General features: G+C 39.0%; 1 protein-coding gene and 1 pseudogene across 1 annotated transcript in view; one reads left to right on the top strand and one right to left on the bottom strand.

Moving 5' to 3' along the window:
- LOC110311252 (protein HIRA) overlaps positions 1 to 19155 on the bottom strand; it is an 844395-nt gene that overhangs the window by 700307 nt on the left and 124933 nt on the right. The gene's annotated exons all lie outside the window — the stretch shown is intronic.
- On the top strand, positions 2511 to 3152 carry LOC110311261 (annotated as a pseudogene).

The following is a 19155-nucleotide window of genomic DNA, read 5'->3' as shown; positions in this document are numbered from 1 at the left end:
TCTGTGCCTTGACCACAGAGATTGTAATCACTATATGCAAATGAAGCTGTCCCCGGACCACCAATTTTAGGTAATATTTCCAGTCACCTCTCTCAATACTTATCTCCTAGTTGAACCTATGTGAAGTTATTGTAGAACCACGGTCCTGAGTTCTGTCCTTGAATGGGAAGGCTAAGTGTTGGAAGTCACATGAAAGGAACAGTGTGCTAGGAATAAGCAGATATCAGTGGAGCACCAAGAATGAAGATGGGACCTAGTTCAGTCCACATGTAGCAACATTCTTCCCTGAGTTTCAGAGAACAATGGTGATACAGGTGTAATAGGTGGAAGCACAGTGGTCTGATGTCCTGCATAATATTCTTAGGATGCTAGAGATCCCCATGGCTCTGAGCAGGGGCAATGTTCTGTAGATGTCAGACTGCTAAATGGTTTTAAAACTTTAGAGAAGCATGATCTAGTAATCTCAAAGTTGATCTGTAAGGGCAATCCAATGTCAGTAGTAGAACCCACAAATGAGGTGGAGCTTAGGGGTCTTGACTGCATCTTGTCCAGAATGGTAAGCAGCATGAACAGAATACCTGTAAGATGGGACCAAAAGTGCTTATCTGTGGTTGGAATTGTGTGTCTCTAAGTATGAGACAGCTCAGGTTCCTCTAGTCTGTGTGAATGACAGAAATACAATCTCCATTATCCACATATCTCTATTATGTATTTGTCATTGGTTTTTCCTTGTTTTTTATTGAAAATAGATTCTTTTCTCATATGTTATATACCAACTGTATTTTCTATTACCTCTGCTCTTCCCAGATCCTCCTCATCTCACTCCCAATCCAATCCCTTTCTGTCTCTCATAAGAAAAGGACAGGGTTTTAGATATAACAACCAAACATGACAAAATAAAATATAGTAAGATAAAGCAAAACCATTATATCGAAGTTGGACATGGAAACCCCACAGGAAGAAAAGAGCTCCAAGAGCAGGCACAAGAGTCAAAGACCTACTTGTTCTCATACTCAGGAATCACATAAATATACTAAGCTGTAAGTTATCATATATAGGCAAAAGAACTTGTTCAGACCCATGGTGACCCTCTGCTTGCTGCTTCAGTCTCTATTCCTTACTTGGTTCATCCAGAGGACCTTGTTCTTATGTCCTCCATCTCTGATGGCTCTTACATTCTTTCAGCTTCTACTTCAGCAGGGTTCCCTGAGTAGTGAGGAGAACTAATTGATGGAGACATCCCATTTAGACTTTCTCTCCCTGTAATGTCTGATTATGGGTTTCTCCATCTGTTCCCATCTGCTGATGGAGGAATCCTCTCTGATGCAGACAGAATAAGGCACTGACCCATGAATATATTCAAATATCAGTAGGGGTCATTTTACTGATACTTATTTCTTAGATAAGTAGTGTTTGATGTTACCTTACATATCTGGGATATCTAGGTTCTTGGTTACCCTAGCAATGTTATGTGTGGGTATTATCTCACAGAGCAATCCTTAAGTCAAGTCAAATCAGATATTGATTGGCTACTCCCACAAGTTCTGTGCCACCACTGCTCTATTATATTTTACAGTCAGGATATATTGTAAGTCAAAGGGTTTTTTTTTTACTGGTTTGGCATTTATCTTTCTCTTTTAGTACCCTGTAGAGTACCTTCCCACAGCATAAAGACTAGAACATAGGGATGAAGGTTCCATATGGATATCAGCTCAACTTCTCCATGTTCAGTGAGTTGTGTTGCTATTTTCTTTTGGCAAGGGGTGGCACTATCAGCCCATTATTTTAGGAACAGCCTAGTTTATTTTGGAGGACTTGTGATTTCCAATGGACCTCCTTGGTCAACAACGCAATTGAATATAACTCAATCCAGCTACTGGAAGCCTCATTTGGTGAAAAGAATTGGCCAGTTGTGACTCCATATCCTCCAATATAAGAGGATCTCAGTACAACCACATTCATATATTTTAGGTTTCTACTACACTAGGTTTCAATATCATTCCTCAAATGCCCCCTCAAACCCAGCTGTATTGCCCTGACATTATCTCCCATCAAAATTCCAACACAATCCTTCCTTGACCTTAAAAGGACAGTTTTCAACATATAGAAAAAGAAAGGATAGTTAAAACAATGATGAACAATGAAAAAATTACTGGAAGTCTTACCATTTGGTGGGGATGATATTGAATCTGTAGAATGATTTTGGTAAGATGGCCATTTTACAATGTCAATCCTATTGATCCATGAGCATGGGAAAACTTTCTTAAATCTGTAAATATCTGTTAGATCCATATGTTTATTATGTCTGTTAGCTCCAGTATTTCTGAGAGTGTGGAATTGAAGTCTCCCCCTATCAGTATGTAAGAGTCAATATGTAACTTAAGCTATAGTAGTCTTTCCTTTACAAAGGAAGGTGCCTTTCTATTTGGGGCATAAATGTTAAAAATTGAAATGACAGGGTTCAAGCAACAAGCACAGGCTTTGGGCTATTTGAAGGGTTTCATCCAAACATGGATATCAGAACAAATCTCACAATTTATATCAACAACATGCATGACAAAATTACAAAATAAGAAGTGAATAGATACCTATATGTCCTGCTTTCTAAGTTTGGACATATGGTATATTGTACCTTTAAAGACCATTGAGGGAATAGGTGATTGTTATATTAAGGGACTGGAGATGTCCACAAATGCTTTGAGAAAGTTCTAAGTGTTTCAATTTTACAGTAAACCAATGAGAATTCAGTATACAAAAACATATTCTGATATGTGTGGCACTTTTACTGACAAGGAAAAAAGAAAGCTAAAACCATGGAACAGGCTGCAGCAGCTGCAAATACAAAGGCTGTTCAGAGACCAACAAATTCAGCTAATACCCAAGGAAATGCAGCACCAAATCCTCTGGTCCCTGATTACCTGAAACTAAATCCTATTCCTTAACAACTTACCAGAAGAGATGAGTGAGACAATGTTATCTGTGCATTAAACCAGTTCCCTGGTTTCAAGGAAGTTAGTTTGGTACCAAGGAGGTATAACATTGCATTTGTAGAATTTGAAAATGATGGGCAGGCTGGAGCTGCCAGAGGTTCTCTTTAAGGATTTAAGATCATGCGATCCCATGCCATGAAGATTACCTATGCCAAGAAATAGCATGTGGAATGCCAGTTTTAAAAGACTTGGTATTATTTATATGGTTTTTATCATGTTTTAGTCAAGTCATTTTAAATGATTGGAAGTGAAGGTGAAGTTTGCAGTAGACAGTCACATAATTTTTTTAGTTTTGGCTAACTAAACCCTTAACATTGTATAATAAACTTATCTGTTAACAACAAAAAAAAAGAACTTAAATGTCATGTTGGTGGCTTTTTCCTTTGATTAGTACATAATGTCCTTCATTATCTCTTTTGATTTGTATGGGTTTGAATTGAATATTGTTATATATTAAAATAGCTATATCAGCATACTTCTTAGATACATTTTCTTGGAATATCTTTACCCAACACTTTACCCTAAACTCTATCCTTTATGTTGTGGTATATTTCTTGGATGCAGCAGAAGGAAGGTTCCATGCATTTTGTTAGTCAGTGTGTTTTGATTGGAGAATCCAGACTATTGATATTGAGAGATATCAATAATCAGTAATTACTGATTCCTGTTATTTTGGCCATGGTGCAGGTTGTGGTGTAGTGGTGGTAGTGGTAGTAGTAGTAGTAGTGTGTGTGTGTGTGTATACATGTTTCCCTTCTGGTTTTGTTGGTATGAAATTATTGAATGCCTGTGTCTTTATGAGTGCAGTTAATGTTCTTAGGTTGGCCTTTCTCATGTAACACTTTCTTTTTCTTTTTTTGTGGGTGGGGGGGGTCTAAACAGGGTTTCTCTGTGCAGTCTTGGCTGTCCTGGACCTCACTCTGTAGACCAGACTGGCCTCAAACTCAGAAATCCATGTGCCTCTACCTCCCAAGTGCTGGAATTAAAGGCATGCGCCACCACTGCCCGGCATATAACACTTTCTATAGGGCTAAATTTGTAGATAGGTATTCTTTAAATTTGGCTTTACCATGAAATATCTTATTATATCTCTCTATACTGACTGAAATTTTTACTGAATATGGTAGTTTGGGCTGGAATCTGTGGTCTCTTAGAGTATACAGAACATTTGTCTAGGACCTCTAGCTATTAGAGTCTCCATTGAGGTATCATGTGTAATTCTAATAGGTCTGCTTTAATGTGTTCCTTAATCTTTTTTCCTTTCAGCTTTTAAAATTCTTTCTTTGTGGTGCAGTGGAACATTAGTTGGAATATGCCCAAGAGAGGTATAGCTGGGTCTTCGGGTAAAACTATTACGAGTTTTCTAAGAACCCACCAGATTGATTTCTAGAGTGATTGTACAAGTTTGCAATCCTACCAGCAAGGGAGGAGTGTCCTCCTTTCTCCACATCCTCATAAGCATGTGCTGGTTTTTATTTTAACCATTCTGATTGGTGTAAAGTGGAATGTCAAGGTCATTTTGTTCACACATCCCTGATGACTAAGGATGGTGAATATTTCTTTAAGTGCTTCTTGCCATTCAAGATTCCTCTGTTGTAAATTCTCTATTTAACTCTCTACCCCATTTTAATTGGGCTATTTAGTTTGTTGGAGTTTAACTTCTTGAGTTCTTTATATATTTTGGATATTAGTCCTCTGTCAATGTAGGGTTAGTGAAGATCATGTCCCTATATATAGGCTGCCATTTTATCCTGTTGACAATGTGATTTGCCTTACAGAAGCTTTTCAGTTTCATGAGGTCCCATCTATCAATTGGTGCTCTTAGAACCTGAGCCATTTGGCGTTCTGTCCAGGAAATTGTCTGAAGGGCAGTTCTGATGCTAAGGTCCTGTTCACAATTGGTTCTTAATTTGTCAGTAAAGAAAGCTGTGGACCAATTGCTGGGTAGAAAGTACAGGCAGGACTTCTGGGTCCCAGGAAGAAAAGACAGATGAAAGGAAGGAGAGATGAACAGAGCAACCATGTGAGGTCTCAGGGGGGAGCAGGAGTCTATGGCCACAACTATAGGCAGGTGGCTAGGGATGTTTGACAGGACTAGGTGGGACTAGCCAGTGAAGTTTAGGACAAGTGGAGATAGGGAGATAATAAACTGGTAAGGGCACACTTTTCCAGGCAGGAGATATCAGTGCCCACAAATTGTGCCAAGAAGGCAAGTTATAAAGAAAAAAAAAAACTGTATGTGTGTGTTTGTCTGAGGATTCAAGGTAAGCCAAGTGGGGGCTGGTAGCACAGCCCACCTCCAGGAGCAAAAGGTGCTAGCATGATATTACACTCAACATTGTCTCTTGTACCAATGCACTCTAGCATACTTCCCACTTTCTCTTCTATTAGATTTAGTGTATCCAATATTATGTTGAGATCCTCGACCCACATGGACTTGAGTTTGTACAGGGTGAAAAATATGGTTCTATTTGCATTCTTCTACATGCAGCTATACCACAAAGACATGTGCTCCAGTATGCTCATAGCAGCTTTATTCATAATATCCAGAAACTGGAAACGACCCAGATGTTCTTCAACAGAAGAATGTATATAGAAAATGTGGTACATTTATACAATGGAATACTATTCAACTATTAAAAACAAGAACATCATAAATTTTACAGGCAAGTGGATGGAACTAGAAAATATCATCCTGAGCTAGGTAACCCAAACCCAGACCCAAAAGGACATGCATGGTATGTATATACTGGTAAGTGGATATTAGCCATAAATTACAAGATACTCACACTATACTCCACACACCCGTAGAAGTTAAACATGAAGGAAGGCTCATACAAGGATACTTGAATCTCAATTAGAAGGGGTAATAAAATAGTCATAGGAGGCAGAAAGAAGGAGGTAACTGGGTTGGAGAGGGGATGGGGGAGAATTGGGGTGTCAGGAACAGGTATGGGGAAAGACAGGAGAACAGAAAAAATGAATTGAAATCTGCAGCTGCCAAAGGTGGGGGAATGGAGGGCATCTCTAGGAAGTTCCAGAGAACTGGGATGGGGGAGGCTCCCAGGAGTCAATGTGGATGACCTTAGCTGAGATACCTAACAGTGGGGACATGGAACATGAAAAGGCTACCTCCTGTCGTCAGGCAGGACCCACAGTGGAGGTATAAAGACACCAAACCACTCATGAAACTTTTGACCCAAAATTTGTCCTGTCTAAAAGAAATAATGGGACAAAGTTGGATTAGAGACTGGTCCAAATTGAGACCATCTCATGGGCAAACACCAGTCCCTGACACTGTTAATGATATTCTGTTATGCTTGTAGACAGGAGATTAGCATAACTATCCACTGATAGGTTCTACCCAACACCTGACTGAAACAGATACAGATACCCACAGCCAACATTGCATGGAACTGAAGGACTCCCATGGGAGAGTTGAAGGAAGAATTGAAGGCTCTTAAGGAGTTAGAACCCCACAGAAAGACCAACAGAGAAAAAAACCTGGACCCCTGGGAACTCTCACAGAGATGGAGCCACCAAGCAAAAAGGATAAAGGCCAGACTGAGGCCCCAGGCACATTTGTAGCAGATGTGCAGCTCAGTTTCCAAGTGGATCGATCTCCAAGTAACTGGAGCTGAGGATGTCCCTAAAGCTGTAGCCTGACCATGGAATCCATTTCCCAACAGGACTACCTTGTCTGGCCTCAGTGGGAGAGGATGCACCTAATCCTGTAGATATTTGATGTGTCAGGGTAAAGGGATACCTAGTGGGTCTCATCATGTCAGAGAAGAAGAAGATGAAAAATAGGGGAGATACTCTGTAAGGAGGGCCAGGAGGAGACAACATTTGGGATATAAATTCATTCATTCATTCATTGTTCTGTATGTTTAGATTTTTGATTATTATTTAGTGGGAGAATTTTATTTTATGGCCTGATCTATTTGCTGTTCTATATGCCTCTTGTACATTTATAGGCATCTATTCCTTATGATTTTAAAAAGCATGTTTGCTCCTAGTCTGGTCTCCTTTCCCAGTGCCATGGCCCCTCACAACTTACCTCCAAGATCACACCACCACTGGCTCCACTTCCATCTGGCCCATTCCTCCAGCTGGTTCTGCTAGGCCTCCCAACAACCATGAATGCCTGGAGCTACCACTCTCATTCCACTGACCAACCACCCCAGCAGCCCACTTTCTCTTGCCCACCTGAGTAACTGCAGATGGAAAACGCTAGACAGCCTTACTATTTTTAAGCCAGCCAGATAACACAGCCACTGGATTTTCCTATTGTCCTAAACTTATCAGCTATCTTATATCAGAATACTTGCAGTGGCAGAGGCCACAACCAGTTCTAATAGCTCCCAGGTCTATATGGTATCCATGCTCCTCTCTGCCAGATAACACCACTGGTTCTAACAGTCCCCAGGGTTCATGTTCCTCTCTCCCAAGCCTGGCCAAAAAGCCCCTTTATCTTGTCTCCTCTTCCTTCTGGGATCCAGAAATTCCACCTCTATATCTTCACCCAGTGATTGGCTTCTGCCATCTTCATTGACCCAATCAAGAAACAATTACAGAACCTCCCCCTATAGACATCTTTTAATTTAGATCAGAAAAAAAATTTGTTTCTATGTTTTTTTTTAATATTTGCTGGGCCTTTGACTTAAGATTCTTCTTCCCCTATTGCTTTTGTTCTTAAGTTTTGTCTTTCCATAGTGCCCCAGTCTTCATGGGTGTTTTGTTTTAGGAGTTTTTAGATTTATGATTTTCTTTGACTGATGTATCTGTTCCTTCTATTGTATCTTCAATGCCTGAGATTCTTCCATGTCTTGTATTCTGGGTTGTGTGCTTGTGTGCGTCTGTGTGTGTGTGTGTGTGTGTGTGTGTGCTATGATTTTAGGCTTTCTTAAATGTATGTATTAATTTCCTCTTTAATACCTCTATCATCTTCATACACTTGGTTTTAAGGTATTTTTCTTGTATTTCATCTATGTTGAAATATTAAAGGCCCTCTGGAAGGATGAATGGGCTCTGTTTCCTTGTCTTGATCTGCTGGTATAGTCCAAATGGATGTATGCTGGGGATGAGATAATAGGATGGTGTAAACTTGAGGAAGTTTGGGAGAGACTTGTATGATATTATGGGGATAGTGTTAGAGAGGAAAGGGAGACAGCAGCAGTTCCCGGTGCAAAGCTGGATTTAAGGTTGACGGCATTTGTCATTGAATTTTAATTCAGGGCTACTGAGGTTGTATTCTTAGCAATAGTAACTAATATTAAAATTAGAAACACATCTCATGGAAACACCATTTAATTGCTGCCTACCTTAAGAACTGCGTAACAAATTATTGCATTGATGTCTGTGCAGACTGATTTTAAAGCAAGGTTGGGTTAGGAAAGACTCAAACATATACAAGAGTGAGACCATTAGGCTGAGTGGGAACTGTTCTTCATCCTACATTTTATGCTGTATTTTAAAACAACCTTTCACCACTTTTTGTGATCAAAAACACATTAAGCTATCTCTATTTTATCTTTTAATTTTTGAGGTTTTTATTTATTTTTATTTAACTTTTTATACAATATCATTTAATTAAATTCTCTCCTACTCCAACTTCTCGCAGAACCTCCCCACCTGCTTACCTACCCAAATTTTGTTTTTTCCTGTCTCTTCCCTCACCAAAAAACACAAAACACAAAAATGAAAATCAAAACAAGTGAAAAAAACCAATAAAACAAAAATGCCAAAAATCAAACAAAATGAAACAATAATTGTTCCCTAAGACACTTTCACAGTATTATGGAGTTCATTTTGTGTTGGTCTACTACTTCTAACCATGGTTCCTACCCTTGAGTGTGATTGATATCCAATGACTCTCAATTGTAGAAAATAGGTTTTCTCTCTGCCAAAGGCTATCATTGAACTCCTCCCTCAAGGCTCAGGGATCTATGTGGAAGAAAGGGCAGAAAGACTGTGTAAGACAGATGAATTGAAGGAAACAGTATCTTCCAGACACTACAAGACTGATTCACATTCACAGATGAACCCCAGAAATTGTGGTAATGTGTATAGGACTTGTACAGGTTTAAGCCAGATAGGTCCCTCACACTGAAAAAGGGACGTAGATAATAAATCATCCTACTAACCAAGAAATGAAATACAATTGATAGCTAATATCAAAGGCATATTTTATTTATCTATATTTTATGTGTAGGAATATTTGCCTGCATGCATGTCTGTGTATTATGTGCATACACTGCCAATGGAGGTCAGAGTGGGATAACAGTTCCATGGAAATAAGATTTACAGAGTTGTGAGCCATCATTCGAATGCTGGAAATCAACTGCAGGTTATAAATGCTAAACTTTCTCTCTAACTCCATCTATGCTTTTTAACCAAGATAAACAAAGTGTTTTGCTTTGACAGGTGTCCCAAGAAAAACTCTTGCACTAAGCCTCTGACTGGTATCACTGGTGCTCTGTTCCTGAGAACAAACCCTCATATCCTAATGGACACCAGAGTTGAGAACTGTATGCTGGCACTTCTTGTGGCACTGACAGTGAGCAATACAACCATATAAATGAATGTCAAGGACACAAAATACAGAAAGAACCAAATCACAGTAAATATAACCAGCCTAATCTAACCTCCATCAATATAAGAACTTAGCCAGGCCAAAAAAGAAAAGGTTCTGTTAGGAGAAAACAGAATAAACACCTTCACCTGGGCATGGAGTGTGGAGACGTTGAAGGCAACTAACTTCTTTCTGGGAAGGCTGTAGTGATGGAAGAGTTCCATCTCTTAAGGTTGCTGGTATCCTTCCTAAAAGATTTTCACCAGGACCTTTGGCCATCAGCATGTTTCATTACTGTGTAATAACATTCATTACCTTTGTTTCAGCAATATTTTCATTTTGTTTGTTTTTTGTTAGTATGCACTTATGAATTACATATTTTTCATTTCTTGGGAGAATGAGCCAAGACTGTTTTGGTTCTGCCTCTTTTTTTCTCCCAGCATTTTTTCATTAAATCCTTTTCTAATAAGTAATTGTCTTTAAAGCAAAGGTTGGAGGTTTTTCCACCATCATTCTACACCATGCAAATATGGTCCCTGCTAGGAAATGCTGATCCAGAGAACAGTAACTATCAGAAATATGCCATTCCAATTTAATACTTGATTCTAGGAGGGGAGAATATCCCAGAGGGCCAGAAGTCTGTACACTGCTGTGTCCTAAATAGAGTGCACTTGCATGAGGTTTGAAGATCAGTCTCCAAAGTGAATGTCTTAGATTAGAGCACAGTGGTTCTTCTTCCTGTGAAGATACCTAATTCTCCCCACAAAACACAGTCTCGAAAAGGGCAGTTCCCTTTTAATATTTCATATTTCCCCAGGTTTGAATTTCTGAATCAGTTCTCTAAATTATGGACTTCAGTGCACCCTAGAATAGGGTAAAGAGATTTGGCTTCTTTGTGACCAAGGCCTTGACTCCATCATTTCTTCACTAAAGTGCACCATTACCCCACCTAAACCTTACATAAGTCTGAGTTTGGATGTCACTGTCACCATTACCATACCACATACAAGTGTGCAGAGAGGACAAACACAGATGCAAGAGATGGATCCAATATTCAAACAAGGCCATTCTGGGATCTAATCATCAGGTTTTTTCATAGTTTAAACCCCATTCCTAGTGGAGTCCGCTAATGAGCTCCCAGATCTTGGTAATGCCTACATTTCACCTGAGAAAACCCCACTGCATCTTTGTGCAAACATGTTTTAAGCATTTTGTAGATATGGTAGGCAGTGACACCACTATTTTACAGTAGAGATAAATCTTATATGTTAAAGAAATAGCCTATGTCATATCCAAAACAAAATTAGAGCTGAAATTTGAACTTAAATATTAATTTTGTTGTCTTTATAAAGAGTTCCCAGTTTTCTGTTCTCATGATTACGATATTAAACAGACACCCTACAGTCAGTTATTAATTTATTCATTCATTCAATTATCCACATAGTTATGAACTCTAAAAACTACTTGTTCATTCAAGCATTTCTTGTTCAACCACCTAGTCATTCAGCCATCTAGCCCTCTATTCATAAACCATCTTTTATCCATCTGTGAATCTATCATCCATTTTTCATACACCCTTTCCCTTATCACTCAACTATGCATCCAACCATTCACCTCTTCATCTGTCCACACATCAATGCATTTGTAAATCGTCAACTTTTCCATTCATTCTTCCATTAATCAATTGCCCACTTATACATTCATTCACCCACCACTCTTATCCTTCCTACTTCCATCTTCTTTTTTCCCATTCTTTAAACTACTTATTGAGAGCCATTGAGTGCTTTCTCAGTGTGAAATGAAATATTTAGAGACCTGAAACATTCCTAATCTTTTTAGATCAAAAGCTTTACTTAGGTCAATGTGGCCGTTGGAAGAGGAATGTGAGGAAGAAGGTGGCAGGGTGGTTCAGAACAGCAGTGGTTCAGCTTCTCTTAGTTTAGTTTTAGACTATAATATTACACTCACAGAACTGGATAAAGAAGTGGGAAGTGAACAAAAAATGATGATGGCTATCTTCATGATGCTTAGAGAACAGATACCAAATGAAGACATAGGTGAAAGTCTCCTAAAATTTCTTAGGCCATGCAAACTGTAGGTAAACAAAGACAATGGATAATTTTCCACATCTCTCTGATAATCAATCAAGCCAATGAATGTTGATTTAAGGATTAAGACTAAGATGGACGGTTTTCTGTCTTGTTTTCAGTGTAACACCAAAAACAGAGTTCTTCTAGTAAATATGTGAACAGACAGGAAATAAATGTTTGTCTAGTGTTAACTGACCAAGAGCAAAAAGACTAAAAAATATAAAATTTCTTTCTCATAGTTTGCCAAAAATATGATGTTATATTTTTACGTAGATAAAAATTGAAAACCAATATAACCTAAATTTCTGCTCCACAGGTATCCACAGTGGTTAGCCATAGATGCAGACGATAAGTATAGGCACAGAAAAAGGCATACAGACACACCTCATATCCATATTCATGAAATTATGTATATGCACACATATTTATGTGAGACAGATATTGTTATATAGTTGGTCCTGTCTCAGCCTCTCAAGTCCTGGAATTATATTAATAAACCCATGTGCCTAGCTCACAGCTCACCTTTTAACCTCTTCAAAGTAACACAGTATCCATGCTTTTACAGATGCATTGTCAGCTTTTCTCAAAAAGAGAATAATGACTACTAAATCACCCCATGCTTTTGTTTTATAATTATAAAACATATTCTTTGAAAATCTAGAAAACATGTAGAAACAAATTTCAGGGCTGGAGAGATGGCTCAGTAGATAAGAGGATGGGCTGCTCTTTCAGGAGACCTGGATTCAATTCACAGTACCCACATAATAACTCACAAATATAGCTCCAGTTCAGGTGATCCAATGCCTTCTTCTGGATTCTTTGGGCAACGTACATGCATATGATACAGACATACTTGTTAACAAAACATCCATATACATAAAATTAATTTTTTAATAAAAAAATCTAGTTTATCCTAGAAAACACCCTGAAAGTGTGTTGGTGTGGCTCTTTCTAGACTATTCTCTGTAAGAAATAATGTCATTAAACAAAGATGAGATGTTGTCCTTCTCACATGCCCATGGGTCCCTCTTCACTGCTGTAGACATCCATCCAGCCCCTTCTCCAAGGCAACTTAGACCCTGTGAAAGTTAGATCATGTATATAATTTTCTTGTTAAAAGTGTACCCTGGTTGCCAGTGAGATGGCTCAGCAGAGTAAACATTCCTTTTAATCCACTTCCTGAGACTCAATGATGAAATAAACTCTAACAAGTTGGTCTTTGGCCTCCACATGATTACTGTGACATACAAGTGGCCCCCAATTTTTTTTCACACACAAACACGCACACATCAAACAAAATAATAAACATTTAAAAAGTAAACTCTAGGTTTGAGTCTCCATGTCACTTAGGCCATGTGACATCACCATGATGAAGTCCTGAAAGCAGAATTTCTGGTCATGAGGAGGAAGTCCCAATCTGTGGACACAGGAGACAAAGTTATGAAGGAGTGAAATCATGTGTCATTTTCATAGAATTTCAAGTAACAGAGGTTTTTGTGCTTGTTCCCTCAGTTATCCATTTCTTTCCAGGTTAGGAAATTGAGACGGAACTCCATAGTTCTGATCCAGTCAACTCCTCTCTGGTACCCTGCTAACATGCAAAGTGACAAGTGGTTGATTCTAAAACTTCATTTGCCCTGGACTTCCAGGATTTTAATATTAAAGGCTGAGCTTGGAATGTGAGGATGAAGCCAGATGGAAGGCAGCATCACGCCTTAGGACTATTGCTTGGATTTTAAAGGATGTAATGTCGACTTGATAATCCTACCTATGAGAGACACATTCAACTACAATCAAAATGGCCTTTTCCTTCTCGAGGGCCACACCTGGTTCTGTTTGTCATGCTTTGCTTACCATCAGCTTGGTTTCACTTCTGTTTATTTCTCTCTTTTTGTGACCTTGAGTTTTTGTTTCAGTCAACACAGAACTAACTTTAGCTTGGGGATTTCCAAAGTGGCCAACAGAAATCTTGTTGAGCAAAGCTAGAAAAAGCAAATAGGTCCACCCCTACACACACACACACACACGCGCGTGCACACACACACACACACACACACACACACACACCTTGTCCTATCTCTCATTTTATCCTCTGTAACTGAGACATTTCTATCTTACCAGGCCTAGATCCTACCTCCACAATCAACCCTAGCCTATAACAATTCTATGATTTCCAAGATATATGAGATCTGGGGATCTTTCTGACATCCTCATTGGGAAAACTGGAAGGGTGATGCTCAAAGTAGGAATGTTAATAGTTAAATATCATAAAAAAAAATCAGAGAACAGGTCTAGGCAGTGTCCTAGGTGATTATAATAGTGGCTGGGATTAGTAAGGGGCCCCATATGTCAAGCACAATGCAGATAACATCTCTTTCAATCTCCAAATCCATCCTCTGGGACTTATTCTTAATCAAAACCTCATACAGAAGAGGCAACAGATTTACCAATAGAAAGTGTGTAGCTTAGATAGGGTCAAGAGCTGATGAACTTGGAGCAGTATATATCTCTGGATGTCCACCAACACCTTCTACAGAAATAACAGTCCTCCGGACTATCCTGAACTCTCTGCTGCTGACCTTCCACACATTTGACAATTTATTATTTTACTACAAGCCATACTACCTGTAGCTCAGACCCTATCAACATCTGATCTTGTAACTATTTAATTTCTATACCCTTGAAATGAGGTAAGGCTCTTCATGGTATTTTCATGGTAGATGAAAATAACCTCCATGTGAGCATGTCCATTGTCCAGAAGCACTCTACACTAAACACCTTGTGTGACCACAGACATATATCTTATTTTCCTGGATGTTTGCCTGACTCATCAGATATAAGGGCCTGGGCTAGAAGTCAAAATACTTGGGAGTTAATTTTGTCTTACTCCTGGGGATTTTGCTGCAATAGGATGATGGTCCTGATGTTGGCCTTAGAAAATTTCTAAGTGTCCATTTTGATCATTAGTGGCCCTGTGATTTTACACAATAAAAAGACCCAAAAGATACTTAGCTGCATCTCATTTCATGCTGGTGCTTTTCAAATTTGTAAATCTGGCCAGGAATAGTCTTTTGTACTTGAACTTCTTCTGGCCCTGACCCACCTGAGCCCTGCTATCGGCAGTCTTCTGGGTGGTGTGCTTTGTGACCCTTCAGTTCTTGCCCTGGGCTAGAAATCCCATTCAATGACTACAATTGTTTTCCCCCTTCACAGTTTAACTTCTATCAGCATCCAAGTCTCCTATAACAAATTCTGCCCTGGGTCTACACAAGAGCATATTCTTCTTATTTCCTCAGGGTAAATACCAGATAGTACCTCTTTTTACTCTCCTGTTCCATATATTGGTCTCAAGCACCCACTCATAGGGCATAGATCACAGCCTAAACAGAGAATAAGATTGCATCCCTGGTAGCATGAGAGACAAGAATATAGGGGATGGAGGTAGAGAAGCCAGGGGGCTTAAGTGGTGCTGAATGCACTGTCTATGGCTAAACAGAGGATTCACATAGTAGCTATACCTCAATTCCTTTGGTCATGACCACTGGATCCAGCATGCCCTGATTCTCTTCACTTTTTGATTTTTAAGATTCCAACCCCTGGTCCTTTCTTTAGTGGTAGCAACAACCTTAGACCTCCAGTACACTATGGATATAGGAGATCTCATTGGCAGTGCACACTAGGATTTGCTAACTAGCTCATCTGTGTTTAATCATGGAATGTGTTTCTTTCTCAATCTATGATGAGAACATCCATAAGATTGTAAAACACTTAAGATTGTCAAAGTTAAATCAAGATCAAATAAGCAATTTAAACATAATCTGTAATACCTATTGAAATATAAGTAGTCAATAAATGTCTCCCAACACCCCATAAATATCAAGGCAAAGGATTTTAATCAAGAATTCAAACCAACTTTCAAAGAATTAACACCAATACTCCTCAAATTATTGCACAAAATAAAACCAGAAGAAACAAAGCTAAATTCATTTTACAAAACCACTGTTAGTTACCCTGACACTCAAACCAGATAACAAACCAACAAAGAAGAAATACAGACCAATTTCCATTATGAACATTGATGCAAATTTTTTCAATAAATACAAACAAATCAAAGAACACATGAAAAATATCATCCACCCTGATCAAATTTCAGAGATGCAGGGATTATCTGACCCATATAAATAGATAAATGCAAGCCATCATATAAACAAATTGAATGACTCAAACCACATGAATATCTCATTAGTTGCAGGAAAGGCCTTTGACAAAAATCCAACATCGCTTCATGATATAAGTCTTGGGGAGATGAAGGATACAAAGGACACACCTCAACATAATAAAGGCAGTTTACAGCAAGCCTATAGCCAATATCAACTTAATTGGAGAGAAAACCAATGCAAATTACACTAAAATCAAAACCAAGGCAAGGTTGCCCACTCTCTCAATACCTATTCAATATATGACTATCAAATCAAAAAATATAATGCACATTCCATGGCTTCTGCTTCTGGTTCATGTAACATACTTAGTCATTTCTAAGACAATGACTAGAATTGGAATTAGGGATTTTGATATCAGATCTGGAAGTATAGCCAGGAAAGCCCTGACTGAATCCCAGGAAAATACATGAGGGCCTCTTACTATGAAGAAGAGACCACCTTTATTGAGTAATTCTAAAATCCAGACACAGAGAGAAAAACTTAGAGTTAAAATAAGAAACAGGCATACTTGGAATATAAAAAGAAATGCATTGGATCCAGACAGAAGAGATGGAGAAGGCAAATTTCAGAATAGCTATGGTTTGGGGAGTTAAATTTGACTTTGGTATGAACACATGGATAGGATCTGACCCTGCTTCCAGCCCTTACCCTGATAGTGATAATGGTAGACACTCTAGCTACTGGCTTCATACAAAATGACATATGCCCTTGGACTCAATTATGACATCTTTCCATGTCTTCCTGGGAATATCTCTGTTATATCTTTCTTATAGGAAAAATAATTTCATATCTCTTTCCTTATTCACAGACTTTTTAATACTACTATAGATTTTCCATTTGGAAATTTATTAGTATATGGTGGTCAAGAAACACTGGGTATGTAAACCTAAGATTTTTCTTCTCATCTTTTTCACTTACTAAAACACTGTGATGTGAACTACCTTGCCCCATTTGCATGACACATAATACGGTAATAATTCTCAGCAGTATCCCAGAAACAATATCCCTGTATATTCTGAGGACACTTGGGATCCAAGTATTGACAGAAGCCCCCTGAGGAAGCATGGGAAGTCCGTATAACTGTTCATGAGATTTTAGGGAAATCTCCCTGGGTTCTACTGAAAGCAGAGAAGCAGCGTTCCCATAGTGAAGCCACTGCCCATGCTCCTAATGAGTGTGGCAAATGCTCCAGAAGATAAACAATGAGGGCAGCTGAGTCAGCACAGCTTAGCAGGGGGAGCATGGAAACAATAAGTGTAGTGGAGACCACAGTAGATGTTCCCATGGGTTGCTGGTCAAGGTCTGGAACATGGAGTAGGAATGGAGATGAGCTGGTGTACATCCCTACCTGTGACTTGAGGGAAGAGCAGGAAGAAGGGCAAATATACACCACAGCATGGGGGACACTGATCCTGACCTTTAGAATGTAGAGGTCCTGCCTAGGTTCTCATTGTATCCCTTCCTCATGCCAGACCCAGAGGCTTTCCTGCAATGTGCTTCCATTCATGATTACCTCTGCTCCTCCCCCAGTCTTAGTGCTAATACTCAACTCACAAACACTTAGGAAGATGGAGGTTGATTTATACCCTGGGGACCTGTCAGGAGATAGTGCCTGCAGAGCAAAGAGAAGGTATGCATCAAGGACTCTTCCAGGCTAGGGAAGTTTCAGCTGCTGATTCCTAATCAGTGAGCAGATGGCATCTTTTCTATAGCCAGGTTCCTTTCTGTAAATGATTAGTTTACTGTAAACATAGACTGCCCCACAGTGCCCCCTGCTGGTTAAAAGGCACTCAGTCACCATGGCCAACAGGCTATGTTCATTATGCATGCAACTCACCTGATCTCTGCCTCTATTAAAACATCCACAGTCTAATATCTAAGTTGTGTGATACTTACAGATATGCTATGTATAATTCTCTAACATATCACAACCAAGAGTGCTCTTCCCTGTGAAATCTTAATGCAGTGGATGTCATATGTGCACCATAGGTAGACATGAGCTGTGAATCCCTTCCACCACATGGTCTTCAGCCCTCAGAGCAGTTACACTGTCAGAGGTAGATAAAGGGACGCCCTGTGTTCTGTGCTGTGCATTTGCTCCCTGGCAGAATGCAACTGCTATAACACTGTAAAGGTACAGTGAGCAGCTGTACATGGTGCAAGGAATTTGAACATGTGAGATCTCTGAAGACTTCTGAGAAGGTTCACAGCACCCTCTGGTGGCTCCATTATTCTCAGGGTTGGGGTGTTTCATTCATTTAACAACTGTCTACTTATTTTATCAGCATTTATTTCCCAAGTGACTCATAATCACATATGTATATACGCATATTATAAAGATCTCTTTATTTCAAAAGTGGAGCCAGCTAGGTCATAACGAATGCTCATATTGATATAATCTTGAATTTGTGTTACCAGTTGTCTATTGAGGATTTTACATCTTTGTACATCAGGAAGATCCATTTGTAATTTTCTTTTTAAATGGTGTCTTTATTCGTTGTATGAAAGCAATGGTGGAACCATTATAATAAAGTGCAATCACTCCTCTCTTGTATAGTTTATGGAATAATATAAGTATTGTTATTATTTCTTGGAAATTCTGTTAAAATTCTATGGTGAATTCATCTGGTCCTTGGTTTTTTAATGTGTGAGACATGTAGCTCTTTCCTTTGGTTTAAAATTATTTATTTTGTATTTAATGTATTATAGGCAACATGAAAATTTCCCACACATATTAGGAATTCTAATATTGTCTAATATAGGTATTTAATCCACATCCTTATTATTTCCTGAATGGAATGGTCCATAGTCTATGGCCTATATATTAATAAGCAAATTTATTAATTCAGGTCTTCTTTCTTCCTTTGGCTAAGTTGACTAAGGATTTGTTAGCAATGCTTATGTTTTCCTTTTTTAATTTATTTATGTATTTATATATATATTCTTTATATACATTTCAAATGCTATCCCGAAAGTTCCCTATACCCACCCTCTGCACTGCTCCCCTAACCACCCACTCCCACTTCTTGGCCCTGGCATTCCCCTGTACTGGGGTATATAAAGTTTGCACTACCAAGGGGCCTCTCTTTCTAGTGATGGCCGACTAGACCATCTTCTGCTACAAATGCAGATAGAGATATGAGCTCTGGGGGTATTGGTTAGTTCATATTGTTGTTCCACTTAGACGGTTGCAGACCCCTTCAGCTCCTTGGGTGCTTTCTCTAGCTTCTCCATTGGGGGCCCTCTGTTCCATCTTATAGATGACTGTGAGCATCCACTTC

The sequence above is a fragment of the Mus caroli genome, chromosome 16 (genome assembly GCF_900094665.2).
Source record: "Mus caroli chromosome 16, CAROLI_EIJ_v1.1, whole genome shotgun sequence".
NCBI lineage: Eukaryota > Metazoa > Chordata > Mammalia > Rodentia > Muridae > Mus > Mus caroli.
The sequence above is the reverse complement of the archived record's forward strand: the minus strand, read 5'-3'. Positions and strand labels throughout refer to the sequence as shown.